Source organism: Protobothrops mucrosquamatus, unplaced genomic scaffold, assembly GCF_001527695.2.
Source record: "Protobothrops mucrosquamatus isolate PMUCROS unplaced genomic scaffold, P.Mucros_1.0 scaffold414, whole genome shotgun sequence".
Lineage (NCBI taxonomy): Eukaryota > Metazoa > Chordata > Lepidosauria > Squamata > Viperidae > Protobothrops > Protobothrops mucrosquamatus.
The window spans coordinates 272,761-288,681 of record NW_015386743.1 but is presented as its reverse complement, the minus strand read 5'-3'; the positions used below and the strand labels follow the sequence as shown (position 1 = coordinate 288,681).

At 35.5% G+C, this 15,921-nt stretch overlaps 1 protein-coding gene across 1 annotated transcript in view; it reads right to left on the bottom strand.

Annotated features, from left to right (window-relative positions):
• Positions 1-15,921, bottom strand: part of CACNA1D (calcium voltage-gated channel subunit alpha1 D) — a 226,580-nt gene that overhangs the window by 15,639 nt on the left and 195,020 nt on the right. The gene's annotated exons all lie outside the window — the stretch shown is intronic.

The following is a 15,921-nucleotide window of genomic DNA, read 5'->3' as shown; positions in this document are numbered from 1 at the left end:
GACATTCTGGCTTTATTTGGGGACAGGGGAGTTTTATAATCAAAATGGTTGTATTAGCTTTGCATACTTCTTACCATTGCCATTTTTACAAAGGCAAAGATAGTAAGCCTACAAATATAATGCTGCTGAAACATATCCTGGCGCCAATTTCTAGTGGCATACTCTTATGTTGGATTATTGCATATGGCTCACACATGACCATCTCTGCTTTTAGTATAGTATAAGTAGACCAGCATATGATCAGTCATGGACATTACTTCATGCTAGTAAAATCTAACAATGCAAGCCTTACAAACCAGTATTAAAGTTTAAAAGAAATTGGAAGACTTCTCAATTTCAGCTAAGAAATAGCACCTCCCACATTAATTTGGAACCCTGAGAATTGGAAAAAAGAAATGTTGAAGAAGGCAATGGCAAACCAGTTCTGTACTGCTACCAGGAAAATTGTATGGATGCAGTCACCATATGTAAATTTCATCTTAAAGGGAAGCCTCACTCTTTTTTTAACCCACAAATGTATCATGCCATGCCTATTCCAGTACGTACGTTCTATCAAGCATTCCAAAACAAAATGTGAGCATGGCAGGGATGAGTGGTCTTCTCCATTCTACTCTCACTAGCCCCATATGTTGTGTGTTAGCAAATACCGTCTATAACAGGAGTGCCATGGGCCAGATGCATCACATGGAAGCTGTGCTCAACCCAGCTCCCGCAAGGGGAAAAAAGTCACGATACATCACAACACGTCATGTGACGCGGCGAGTTTGACACCCCTGGTCTACAAGATAAGTATAACCCTTTTAACTCTACTTGATTGCACTATTTCATGGGGTTGTCAGAATCTGATTGTATAAATTTCCAAATACATGAAGCATCAAAAATATGCCCAGTACAATCCTTGTGGAATTCTTTTTTTATAAGAGCTCATACAAATATACTGTACCTCTCATCCTGCAAAATAAATGCTTAGAACTTATATGGATTGTTTAAAAAGTAGATTTCACCCAATTGCTGAATTTTTAGAGGAATTATAAAATATTTCTATGACAGGTTTATCAATAATAGTAAGAAGCAATGACCATATGTTTCTTGCATAATAAAATATGATAAAATAATCATACAGTATCAAACCACGTTCCTTATTACAGAGAAAGTCTGCAGTTTCATACTTCTGTATATATTTCCATTTGTTTTATATATATATATATCTACTAAAAGAAAGCTTTAAATTTATCTTGACAGACAGAACTTTTTATTTTGGACTTTTGAACGGTTATAATAAAAATAATGGTTGGTTGGTTACAAAGGCACTGCAACATTATAGGAAAGTAAATGTGAGGTTCTTTCAACTACTCAACAGAATAAAAATATGAATATCTATTTTTAACCTTTTTTCAGTAAATCCATTAAGACGTATGTAAATGATTGAGGACGTATATCTCTCACAAACCCATATTCAAGGGCATTTTTTAAAACTAAAATATTTACAGTTTTGTGTTACTTCATCAATTATTCTTCCTGATTCTTTGATAAACATAATGCTACCAACATCAATCAGTCTATTTTTAGGAGCAAATATGAAAAAACATATTCTAAAATCTAGCTTCCAAGGGTTCTAAAGAAAAGAAGAAAGGTTCAAAGCCATTTTCATATAATTGACAAGAAATCATAAACACATGATTTTTTTTTAAAAGAAGTGTCCTGTTTCCTTGGAGGCTCAGTGAGGTACTTTGCTTTTTTTACCCCTATAATTATAGAGCACTATGATTCTACAAGACAGTTTATAACTCATCCAAAATCAACCAGCACACACACAATAAAAAAATATGAATCAAATTCCATAGTACAATAGAATAAGATAAGCACTACTTTATTTCTTTCTCCAGCAATGAATAATAAAATGTCTGTGAAATAGCTTGTTTTACTAGCTTCTCAAGAGAGAGAGGGCACTATGAAGATCATTGGAGGAAGGCTATATCATAGTGTTCAAACATTGATTCTCCCCTATTGGAGATCTGTAGGGTAGGTAGATGGCACGAAGGAGACATTTCCTGAAGATATGTGAGGACCTAACTATGTAAGACTTCTTAGATGAAAACTAGCACACTTAGATTATTCTTTGAAGCCTACTAGTGGCCAATGTAGAGCTTGAAACACTAATATTATCATACAAATTCTCTCATCTGCCAAAATATAGGGTACTGTTGTCATGGTTCCGAAAGAAGAAGACAACTGTATTTTATACCAACCACATCTTCCAGGTAGTCTTCAAAGGTAATATATATGTTACACCTTTAGAAGATATTTCACCTGTCTATTCTAGAGGTAACATGGATGTGATATAACTGCTCTGGCCTCTTTCTCCACAAAGTGGCACACTAACCAAAATTGGGCAAAGTCTTCAATACCTAGAGATTCCATCTATTTATCTAGTAGTAAATAACGGGGGAAACTAATAGTTTATAGTGAAGCATCAAAATACTAGTTAACCCTAATCATTTGTCGACAGAATAGGGTGAAAAGAAATAAGGATAGTACATCCCTTGGATCATATTAACCCTGCCAGTTTTTAGCCAAATATTTTCAGAGACTTGACTGCATTTTTAAAAAGATATTCCTTGTGATTCTTTTAGGGAAGAGGAAGCCAGGATAAGAGGGAAAAAATCTCAGTTAGTTTCCAAATTGTCCAGCCAACAACCCAAGTTAAAACAGGCCGCTAAAAAAAAAAGTTAGACCACTTTAATGAATAACAGAGAGGGCTGTATTTGAATGAGCTTGAAAACGCTTGTTCTGAATCATTTTCAAAGAGTGTATATAGCCCTACTAAATATGTGAGTGCTATTGTTAGTGGATGAGGTGTGAGTGTGTACAATAGGAAGTGTATTTAAAATTTTGTAGTCTATATTTCAGCTTCATGCACAATTTCAACATGGACATGTGTTAAAGCAAAGAGATATAGGACAAAAATACATACTTGGCTAGAAAAGATGCTGGGGAAACATGTAGATTTTAAACCTGAACTTTTTTTATTAGGTATAATGTCAGAAAAGCTTGACAAACAAAATATATATTTGATTTTACATGTAATAACAGTAGCAAGACTTATATTCGCACAATATTGGAAAAATGAAGAAATGCCCCCAGAGGAAGAAATAATTAAAAAAATACTAGACTGTGCGGAAATTGACAGATTTACTCTGAGATTGAAAGAAAAAGAAGAAACAAATATTTTCAAACTTGGGACTTATTTTAAACAATGGTTGGACAAACGAACTAGGGATTAGGAATTTAATCTGTATTAGTGAATGATAAACTCAGAACAGCACGTTTGTTGAATAAGCACTGTTGAATTGTATTAAAAAATCAACAAAAACTTATAAAAATAAATATGTGAGTGGATGAGGTGTGTGTGTGTGTGTGTGTGTGTGCACAATAGGAAGTGTATTTAAAGTTTTGTAGTCTATATTTCAGCTTCATGCATAACTTCAAAAATACATCCATCACTTCAAGTTTAACTCTGATTCATCTCTCCCAAGTATCATATATGGGATTTGGCCTTCAACTTCAAAAGCCTTTACAGTATATGTCATCCTATGAAGAGGGCAGGGAAGATTGAAAATAAAGGAATAAACCAATTCTAAAGTAAGACTCAATGGTTGGAGAAAAACAATCCAAGCTAAATGAATTGCAGATTATGAATTCCAAAACAGAAGCTTTTCAACCTTCAAAGACTTCATCTTCATCTGATAGCCATGATTACTTCTAGAAACCTAGAACTAAGGAAAAACTTCCTGACAGTTAGAACAATTAACCAGTGGAACAACCTGCCTCCAGAAGCGGTGAATGCTCCAACACTGGAAGTTTTTAAAAAGAGACTGGACAGCCATTTGTCCGAAATGGTATAGGGTTTCCTGCCTGAGCAGGGGGTTGGACTAGATGACCTCCAAGGTCCCTTCCAACTTTACTACTACTACTACTAGTAGATCAGGAGTGTTTTTCTAGTAGGTTGTTCTGTAACACACAAGATTATAACTTAAAAGTGACATGATAATTCACTGCAGCTGTGCTTTGGAAGCATGCTGATACCAACTATTTACAATGACATTAATCATTAATGTACCCACATTTCCCCAGCATCACTTCTGAAAACACAAATAGTTTTTCTTTTGAAAAAATAAAATACCAAAATAAATCATATATTTGTTCTTTTAAATTTTCACAGCGAACTAAACAGCTTTTATAGATAAAATTTATTTCATTATTACCAAATGTCATGTTTCTTATTGGTAATAAGAAACCATACTCACACATACAGCTTTACAACAATTACATTTAAACCCTAATGCAAACAAAGATCTTAGAATGATAAAATCTAAATTTAAGATGACAGATATCAGGTTTAATTACTGCCAACCCATTTCCTCCTCTTTCTGTATAAACAGTTAGATCTAGATAGGTAATACTTTTTAATGCACCTACAATAAAAACTAATAAACTCACATACCTCTGATATACAAGTAAGGATGACTGGATTTACCTCTACAATATATTCTTAAACAATATTAAGGATCTATATTGGAAATTGCACTTAATGAATAACAATGAAACTTGAGCTGTCAGATGTTATGGCTCAACTCAATAATCACAGGGGAAGTGCAACTTTAAAAATCAAAATTTAAATAATAAAGCTTACCAAAACATTAATAATCAGTAACTGGAGGAAATACACCTAATATTTAATCCTGATGTCAGTGAATATTCAGGATTCTGCCATCTTACCATTAAAATAAATGCTGCTTGGTTGATTTTTTAAAAAAATACTATTCTTTGTAATTTTTCTGAAAAGAAAGTAGAAACCAACCAACCAACTGCTGCTATAAGAGCTTATAACAAATACAAACACCTTAAATAAAAGAAAGCTATCCTAATACTTTTGATTTCACTTACCTGATTTGGTTTATACCATTGAAAAGTTTCTTTACAAAGAATTACTACTAATAAAATACTACATAATGCAGCATTCAATCAGTTAAGATACCCACAATTCTGGACCACACACAGTCAAAACATTAAAATATGGGGCACCTACACTATAGCAGTGGATGTAAGAAACGTAGTAGTCAAGTCCAGCGTCCATTGTAGCATTAGGTTTCACAGAGTCCATCCTATCTCAGTGCCTAGAAGCTGTTGTTCCCTTCACATTCCTTACACAAAGAAATCTGTGTTCTATTATTAAACCCTATTCAGCTGAGCTTGATGTGAGCCCAGTATGAACATTGCAGGCCAATGAAGTAAAAGGACAATTACGTACAACCCTATTTGCATTTGATAACCATTGAAAACGTCTTTTGAATGTCATCATTATATGTTATTACTGTTATGGTGGCTAATTGAGGGTTATAGATACTTCACAAAAATAGCAAAGCTTTGTTAAATAGAATTGCACTTGATATTTTACAAACTGCAATGCCTTTATCTTTTATTTTACTCTGCAATTGACCAGGTATATTAATTTGTGCATACTTTCTATGGCACAATCTATTAATGGACACCTGTCATAAGCTAATTTTGTCATAATGCTAAATGCTAATTCTGTCATAAGCTAAATGCTAATTTTGAAAATGCTATTATGAATGTTTATTACACCAGCTTGCTTTTTAAACAAGATAAGGAACAGAAACAGTTGAGTCAAAATTAATGAGGGTAGATAACATGGCAAGCCTAATTTACATTTCCTTGAAAATATTCTTCCCAACTCAAATATTGGACCACAATTTCCTTTTACCCAGGAAATGGCTTAATTAATTGGAATTGACAGGAACAACATGGTTGATGGCTACCAGGTTAGGAAAACAAACAAATCTATCATTAAATTAAAGCAAAAGATTGCCAAACGTCTTAGCCACGGGAAAATTAATTTTGATGTGAAGTTGTGGGTGTTCTCACAAAATGGCTTCATAGCACATACAGAACTCCCAATTAGGAAAACATGCTGGTGAGAGACCTTTTGTCTCTTCCTTAAATGGCGTTTCCTATCTCCAATTTATCATTGCCCTTTCCTAAACAATATTTCACATCCTGGACTTTGAAAAGTCAAGTGGGGTTACTTAGTAAGGCTTGAGATGTTGCTTGCAATTTTCATTTGGACACAGATTAATAGTTTTTGATTCAATACACTTCTTGTGTGTTCTTTAGATTACAGGTCTTTGTAAATCAGTGGTTTGGAAAGAATTTCGAATAATATATCAAAGATCAAAGATCCTATCAATTTTAGACTTACATTAATTTCTTCTGTATTTCTTTTTCAGGCTTCTGTTGAAATTCAGTGATATTTTAAGACCAGTATCTTCAAAGATACCTTTTGTTTTTTCACGCTATATACTGTTAGACATCATGAATATATTGAAGGAAATGTATTAAATAAAACAATCATCCTGTATTAATGGGAATTTCCCCAATTTCTCACAGTGATTTCTTGAGAAAACCTACTTTCTACTCGATTAGATCTCTCTCTCTCTCTGTAGATCTGAGTGGTTTTTTTTACTGTGGCTGTATCTTTGGATGGTTCTGTGTTTTTTATACTAAACAGACAAAACCTAATATAATCTACAAAAAAGGATTAAAAAATAAAAAGTAGAAAGTGCAGAAAAAGAGAAAAATAAAATATAGCAAAGAAAAAGGATGACTTCTCCCTTCATCACAAGTTTAAACCATTTTAACTTATCACTTCTCTTAAAGTACAACAATCTCTTCATCCCATATTTCATCTCTTATCTATAAACATATCCTTAAAATCTTGTCATTCAGTTCTAATCAGGGTTGCAAGAAATAATATCTATTTCAATTAAATAAGCCCATTTTGATTACATAAATCCATTTTATATTCCTTCCTTTTACTTTTAGCAATCTTGATCTTTAATCCCTTGAAATAATGTCCTAGAGCATGTTTTCATTTTTTTGGGTTGCTTTTCACAAAACCCTTCAGAAGTTTAACAGGCTTCTTTTGTAAATCCAATTTAAGTGAATTATCCAAGTTGTTCTTTCTGTTGCTATTTGTATATCCCTGTTCATTATTATAACATCAGCCAGTTTCACTTGTATGTAGCATCTTTTTCCACATCATTCTTATAGCCTATCATTTTTAAATCCATTTTCAGATCAGTATGTCTTATTTAGTAACTTGTTCCTATTCTTCAGAACATACTGTATAGTGTATTTATAATAATGGACACTTTTAAGATTACCTTCTGAGTTCATTGTTCAAAAATATCCTTCATCACATCTTATGTTAAGGTATTTTGCTCCATTCTATGTTAATAAGTTAAATGTAAATATTCTTATTCTTTAATTGTAATTTTCTAGTTCCTTCTAGCACCCTCTAGTTTTCAACATTCAAATTCCCATCTTATCATGTTTTCTTTTAAGAATTCAAAACAACAGCATTTTCCCTTGAGAACAATTCTTATAATTAATTTCAAAATTGTCTTTGAAATCTATCTAGACCAGGGTTGTCAAACTGCCGGCCCACGGGCCAGATACATCATAGCAAAACCGTGCCCACCCCCTTGCCGGCAATGGCAAAAAATTTGCGATACGTCATAACACGTCACATGATGTTGCGAGTTTGACACCCCTTAGTCCATTTATATATTTCAAAAATCATGTTCTAATTACTCTTTTGTTGTCTATTCCAAAAAGACATTTCCCTTGAGAACAATTCTTATAATTTCAAAATCTTCTTTGAAATCCACCTAGACCCTTAGTCCATTTATAAATTTCCAAAATCATATTCTAATTACTCTTTTGTTGTCTATTCCAAAAAGACATTTAAAAAAAAGCTTACCTTCAAAACTTATTTCACTGATTAAAAGAAACTCACCAAGTGCATATTAAAGCTGGTTGATCAAAAGGTTCTTAATAATTGAAAAGCAGTTAAAAAGCAATTTCCAAGTGATTAAAAAATGAGACTCAGCAGAATTTGTATCCATAAGGCTACGTTATGATTGTGAGCTTAATGGAAATCCCTTGACACACAGCTGCTTAGCTCATGAGCTCACTGCGGAAATCTCAGTTCTTGCAGTTTAGTCGAGAAACAGCTATCCGGAGTGCAGGTCAATGTCATCACAAGGCTGTCTCCAGTCCTTTGGAGACATCTGCTTCATCATGAATCCTCCCTAGAAGTTTGGCTTTAAGGGATTTCTGCTGAACTGAATCCACTCAAGGGTTTCTAGTTTTTATCAGTCTGACATTAAAGCTAATCTACATTCTCCTTCCACCTCAGAAATGGAAGTTAGCTGTTACGTTTTAATGGATTTTTTTTTTTTTTAATCATGAGTGTACGATATCATTTGTATAGTATGTTGTTATTTCTGATAAAACCTAATGGACTTTTGCTGATTAAGATGGAGTGACGAAACTTTAAAGATTTTACTGTAGAGAATGGGGTCAGATATGGGGTTTTTTTCCCCTTTAGAAGATGATCATACTTGCAGGGAAGATTCTTCTTTTTGTTTCTTTTTAACCCATCACTTTTGTCCTTTCCTTTTTCCTTTTTAATGTTTTTACTCTAGAGTATATTAACTTTTTTTGTATAATATAATCTTCAATAAAATTACTACCAAAAGAGGGAAAAAAATGGAAGTTAGTTGGTTTTCTGCATGGAGAACAGTGAAATATATGATCCATATATAAGTCATTCCGGCAGAAAAATCACATTCACTCTTGAAAAGCATAAACAGGAGGGTCTTTCACAATATACAGGAATGCTTATAAAGCACATATGTTGGATTAAAAAGTAGCTGCAACTTTTTCCAGGCTCATGCAATTGCTTTCCCATCCCTGCAAGTATTTAGAACCACAATCCTAGAATAAGGTGTGGCTATTTTGATGAAGTCTTTGAAGACATTGCCACATGTGTGAAACATGTTTTTGAAGAACATGCCCAGCCCTAATCAACAATGTAGTTCTGACCATCTAACTATGCCAAGACATGCTTGAGTGGCAGGAAATGTCCTCTTCTTTTTCCAAAGCAACTTATGAGGTTTTTTTTTTTGTACAATGAAGTATTTATAATTGTAAATATGCATATAAAGAACACAGTGTATGTGTGTGGAATATTCCCCAAAATCAATAGGCCAATCAATATTTTTAGTCTTTTCAGAGCAAATGTTACTTAAGAATGTTTGAAGATCATGCATCAAAAAGTAAATTAGTATATTGGTGTGGTATCTTTCACAGCTGTATCTGTTGGGCAGAATGGGGCTTCAGGATTTAATGACGGTGGCCTAGACAAGAGATTTCCTGTGACTGGTATCTTCAGAGGCAAGGTAGTCGGCTTTGCAGTTCACAAACAGTTGAGCAGGAACTGATGGGGGGGGGGCTCGTGTCATTATATTCAGGTGTCTTGATTGTGATTGGTCTTTAATCAAGTTATTTCAAATTGATGCAGGTTGGTGAGGTTGCTGATCTCTAGTTCCTGATCCGGATTGGTTGTTTTGGTGGTGGTGGTTTCCTAATTCATCTGGCATGAGCAAAGTATTTCTATGAAGATGCTTTAAGAGGCTGGATTGAGTTCAGATCTAAGCCTGCAAGCTTCAGTAGCTGTGGGTTAGGGGATCTCCCAGAATCAGGGAGTAACCATCTTTGGCTCTGAAAGGAGTTGTCCTTCCCCAGGAAAAGTTAGTATGCAATTTGGCATTTCTCTAAACTCTATAATTTCCTGCTCAATGAGCAGGTGATAACCATAGCCGGATGGGACTTTGCACAACTGAATTTTGTATACAATTGTGTCCATGGGTAGACTGGAAGGGTCACTAACTCATGCTTTGGTCATTTCTCATTTGGATTATTGCAATATGTGCTACACTGGCTCCCTTGAAGATCACTCAGAAATTGCAGCTGGCTCAGAATGTAGTGGTGGGGGTAGTTATGGGGGTGCCTCAATTCATTCATCTAACGCAGACATGTCAAACTCGTGATGTCACGTGACATTGTGCAACATATCAGGACAGTTTTGCCATTGCCGGCAATGGGGTGGTCGTGGCTTCTGCATGATGTCCGGCCCGCGGGCCAGCAGTTTGACACCCCTGATCTAACCTCTCTATTCTGCTGCATTAGATATAAGGGTTGGAAAGGCCCTTAAAAATTACTTAGTCTTATGTCCTACCCAATGCTGTAATCCATACTACAATAATACCTTGAAAATTGATCATCCAGCATCTAAATAACACTAGCAAATGAGAATTTGCCATTCATTGAAGCAATCTGTTCAATTATTCCACTCCTCTTATCATTAGGACATTTTTCCTGATGTCTATTGAAAAATCTAATTCTTTGTAATGGAAGCACATTTCTTTCCCCATTTTCTGAAAAACTGAACAATTCTGTTATATTCTCTGCAGACAGTCCTTCAGATACTTGAATACAAGTACAGTATAATGTCTTTCCACATTCTTTTCTTCTGCAGGCTAAAGATTGCCAGTGCCTCCAACTTTTCCTCATGTTTTTTCTTACAGGTTCCTTATCTCAGTTGTTCTCTGCTCCAATTTAGCAATGTACTTTGAAAAATGAGATCTCAAGAACTGTGCATATGTTCTAGATATGAGCTGATCAATAGAGAATACAGTGAAAGAATGACTTCCCTTGATCCTGATACCATATCTTTCTTGAGGCAACATTGAACTGCATTTGTTTTTGTAGCTCATTTTCAACTTGTTATCCACCAAGAAACTTAAATTCTTTTTGCATGCACTGCTAGCCAGTGTGGTTCCCTAACCCTCCAAAATCCTATATACATGGCTTTGATTCTTTCTACTTTTGTATTATACAAATTAATCTTGCCTATTGTTTTACTTTGTCAAGGTCCGCCTGAATGTTGAAATTGCCTAAAGGTGTTTGCTATATTCTTAACCTGCAAAGTTTATAATCATATTTTTCTAAACTTTCATCTTAATCATTCATACCTATGATGAGCAGCACAGAGTCTTGGTTAGAGTCCTGCAGTAAACTACTTGATATTTTCTCCCAATTTGATATGGAGCCATTGATATCCATTCAGTGGGCATAATTGTTAAACCAATCTCTATCCATCAAATGGCAGCATAGTTCAGCTCACTTTTTGTCATCTTGTACACTAGAAGCTCCTAATAGACCTTGTCTCAATTTCCCCTATATTAGACATATGTATTTCTTTTACATTTAATATTACTTCTCTCATTTTGTCTGGACTTTCTCTTTTCAGTAAGTTATCATAGATAACAACCAGGTTTCATCAATAACTATAAATGATATTTTCTTTCCTGCCATAGATTTCTCACTCTTCCTGTTTCTTCTCCATATTCTGTGCTTTTGTAGACACTGGAATTTTTAGACTATAGAACTAGATCTATTCCTCATATTCTACACACACACCACCACCGCCACCACCCTCAGATGATTTCCATTCCCCATCATGCTATTTTCCAAGTTTTCTTTTCCTTCTGCTGCAGAATTCAGAATTCTGGATCCATTTTGCAAGATGATTCCAAATGCATTCTTTTTCTGTTTTCTTAAAGTGTCTCCCATCGCATCGCTTACCAGAATTATTTCATCTTGAGAACAATTATTATCATAGATTCTATGTTCTGAGAGATTTCTTGATGGTATTATCTCTCAGTGAGTTCTCCCTGTGCATTTCTAGCATGTAAAGATTTTATTATCTGCAGGGGAAAAAACTAAACATGGCACACTTCCCTTCATTTCCAGGTTCCACTCTTGCATCAAATCATAAAGCATCTTTCTAGCCTTTGCCTTTTATATTAAACAGTTTATATTAACAGTTTCTTCATCATAATCCAATAACTTTTGATACTGTGTTGTAATTTCACTGAACTGGACCAAAGAAATCCATTACTTTCTTTTAATGCTATCTCTAAAGATATTCAGTTAAATCTAATTGATCAATAGAATCTAGAAATCAGGCAAGGTATTATCTTAACTTTGGCCTTCTTCTTATAACCAATTTTAGTTGGGAAAGGGAATCTGTGATTCAATTCATAATTACCCTTCCGGATTGAGCAACTGACTTTGATTCACATAAAGTAATTAATCTTCAAAAATTCTCTAAGCTATCGATTAAAAATTATGTCACAAAGCTGAAGGATAGTTTGCAGCCTGATGACATTACAATAGTCAAAACAAAATCTGACACAGGTATAGGAGCAGAGAAGAAATGTATGACAGAAATCGTGAAGCACTTGCACTGATGATGTTACTTAGGTTGGATAATGAAACATCTGCAAGAAAACAAAGAAGCTCAGAGAGCACCTAAACCCTCTCAGAAACAATGAAAGCAGAAAAGAAAAAGAAATAAATAATTCAATTCAAACGCATTTCCTAATACGTGAACTAACCACCCAGATAAATCAAGTGGTTTTACAAATCATATTAAATGAAATTAATAAAGAAAAATTAGATGCTTGCTAGGTTTCTTTGTTTTCACTGAGCTATCTGAATGGTTTCATATATGTTAGTGATCTGGAAGATGTTATTGGTGCCACAGGAGAATGCAAAAAATGATAATTTTTTAAAATATCAATGTTTCCTCCAGTATTAATTTAGATTAGAATCTTTTTAAAAATAATCTCTGTTTTACATTTTTAAGGTGATGCCTGATATTTGCAATAAACTATTTTGACAAGGTTTCAGACAAGATGCTGTGGTCAAAGAGTATTCTGCAAGCTCCTGAACATAATACACCCCCAGCTATGTATCACGAAGAAAAGCCAAGACAGTTTGAACAGCCTTACTTCTTTCTTCCTCCAAGATTATTCTTAAATATTTGATTAGTAGCCAAGGCAATGAACAACACAGAACTGGAGGAAATATCATCAACTAATTTATATTCACCTTCAGAAAAAACAAGTAAACATACATAAAAAATTGAAATATTTGTTCACCGTATGTCTTGCAATACTGATATTTTTTTAAATCACAGCTGGTGCCAACTTCTGGTACATATCAACAAATATGTTTCAGAAACATAAAGAATGTAAGTATACTTTATGTTTCAGAAACATAAAGTATGTCAGTATACAATCCAGCTAAAATATTATAGTGTCATAAAAGCAATCTTTGTTTTAAATAAAAAAAATCTGCAATAAAGGAACTACTAGGAAAAATACCCAGTCATTGTAGCTAAAAAAGAAAACAAAATAGCTAGAAAAGATGGTTACTAGAAAAAAAAAAGCACTACCCATCTTCTATATCCCTGCTAAAGACACTATTGATTAATCACTAGTACCACTGTCCAAGCTCAACTATATATTTTTCAGTATAATCTGTTGGAGAAAGCCTTGTTCACTATTAACCAGTGGAACAACCTGCCTCCAGAAGTGGTGAATGCTCCAACACTGGAAGTTTTTAAGAAGAGACTGGACAGCCACTTGTCCGAAATGGTATAGGGTTTCTTGCCTGAGCAGGGGGTTGGACTAGATGACCTCCAAGGTCCCTTCCAACTTTACTACTACTACTACTACTACTACTACTACTACTACTACTACTACTACTACTATTATTATTATTATTATTATTATTATTATTATTATTATTATTATTATTATTATTATTATTATTATTATTATTATATTATGTGACTCAGTACTTATCTGTAGGGTCTCAATTGTAGCCATTCCTCAGTTGGACTCAACTGATGCACACTCAGTGCCCTTTGGACTCCATTATTAATTTAACTGCACTGAGAACTTTGTCTTTTAAACCGTCATCACCAGAACATCTTTCAATTGTTGTGGTAATAAAACAAAGAAATTTCACTATCTATCAACAACTATTCGTTCTGAGACCCAATGTTCTATCTTGATTAGGATGCCATTTACAAATACCAGTTGTAAGGAAATGACAGCAAAAAAAGTATGTCTCATTTTTCAGGGTTTTTTTTATTTTTTTGAGCACCCAGAAGCAATTAGTTGGCCACTGAATTATGGCTTGATCTAGGAGGGAGCTGTTCTTAAGCTCTACCTCCTGCTACCTGTTACTATAGCCAATAAAAGATTTAATACTGAAAATGTGCAATTTTAACTTTCACAGTTTGGCAATCAGCCATAGAGTCAGGATGGGAAAAGAAGATTTAATTACCATTTCACCCATCCAGATAGTCTTCAACTCAAGAGCAATTATGAAGCAATAAATGTCCTATTTACATGAATATCCATTTCTAGAGCATTCATGTAAAAATAATTATATAATAAGCTAAGGATCCTACAGTCCAATAAAATATTTTCACATCCTAGCAATGCTGCTTCAGAAAACTCAGTCTTTATCATACTGGACTTCTTTAAATAGCTCCTAATTCAACTAATAATTAAAAAAGATACTTCCCAGAACTAAATGATGAGATGTGAGCCCCAAAATGACTGAATATCCTTCAGAAAAGTATTCAGCAAAGAAAAAGCAAGGAATAGTTGAATCATCAGATTTCCAGTTCTGAAGCATATATCCTGGTTGTGCTATTTGTATCACAACAATTGGATCATATAATTTAGACACATCCCCAGAGTGATACATTTACTAAAAGAAATAAATCGAAGCAACAAAAATGGCCCTGAACAAAGATTGCATCTGAACATATCAACATGTGTGCAGGCCTGCCCTTCATTGCCCCCACATCCCTGATCTTTCTGCAATATGCAAAAATATCAGAAAGTGGCTTAGCCATCTGAATGAGCAATTGGTTATGACCACTTCAACAAATTTTATAGTGGAGGGAGATAGTGAAACTGCACTGAATGGTGCAAATGTGGCTTTATGTCATATACGAGGGCAATTCGGAAATAAACCTCCGTTTGGTTATCAATTACAGACACTCGCGGATACAGACTTCCGGTCTTGCATCATAGGGATTGCGGGGCTCCACGCCCCATGGCTGGGTCAAAAGTCTCCCTGGAGAGGCGACAAAGGAGAGCCCCCCACTGATTGCAGAACGATGGCAGTTGATCCCCTTCTGCCTGGTTTAACTATAAAAATGCCAGACAGCTCTGCATATTGTCAAATCAAGAATATACAGTATTTGCAGCGTTGACACACAAATCAGGCAGAAAGGGGCGCTGATCTGGCGTTTCTCCTGAGCTCTCCCAGCCTCGGAGAAGCACAGATCAGGCAGAAAGGGGAGCTGATCTGGCGTTTCTCCTGAGCTCTCCCAGCCTCGGAGAAGCACAGATCAGGCAGAAAGGGGAGCTGATCTGGCGTTTCTCCTGAGCTCTCCCAGCCTCGGAGAAGCACAGCTCAGGCAGAAAGGGGAGCTGATCTGGCGTTTCTCCTGAGCTCTCCCAGCCTCGGAGAAGCACAGATCAGGCAGAAAGGGGAGCTGATCTGGCATTTCTCCTGAGCTCTCCCAGCCTCGGAGAAGCACAGATCAGGCAGAAAGGGGAGCTGATCCTGGCGCTTCCTCTGAACCTTGCCAGTGGGACGTGTGCCTCTCGGGCGGCTCAAGGCGCGTGACAAGGGAAAGAATATGATTAACATCGCGCGCGCGCACACACACACAGAGCGCTTGTCTTCCACCACATTTTATTCACGTCAACCTTTTTTTTCTTCGTAATATTTGGAGTTGAAAATAACGACTCTACACAAACACACACACAAACACGCAGACAGACACGCCCCCTCTCCTCATTCAGTTCCTTTCCTTGGCTCGTCCACCGCGCATTCCTGAGGCGGCGGCGGCAGCTTTGGCCTTTGGTCTTTCCTAAGACCATCGGAAATATGTGTTTTCCGATGGTCTTAGGCGACCCCTGTGAAAGGGTCGTTCGACCCCCAAAAGGGTCGCGACCCATAGGTTGAGAACCGCTGAACTAGAATCTGCCATCTTCTTTAAGGATAGCAGGCTATCTTATGAACTGCAGGGCAAACTTCCTTACACAATCTGAT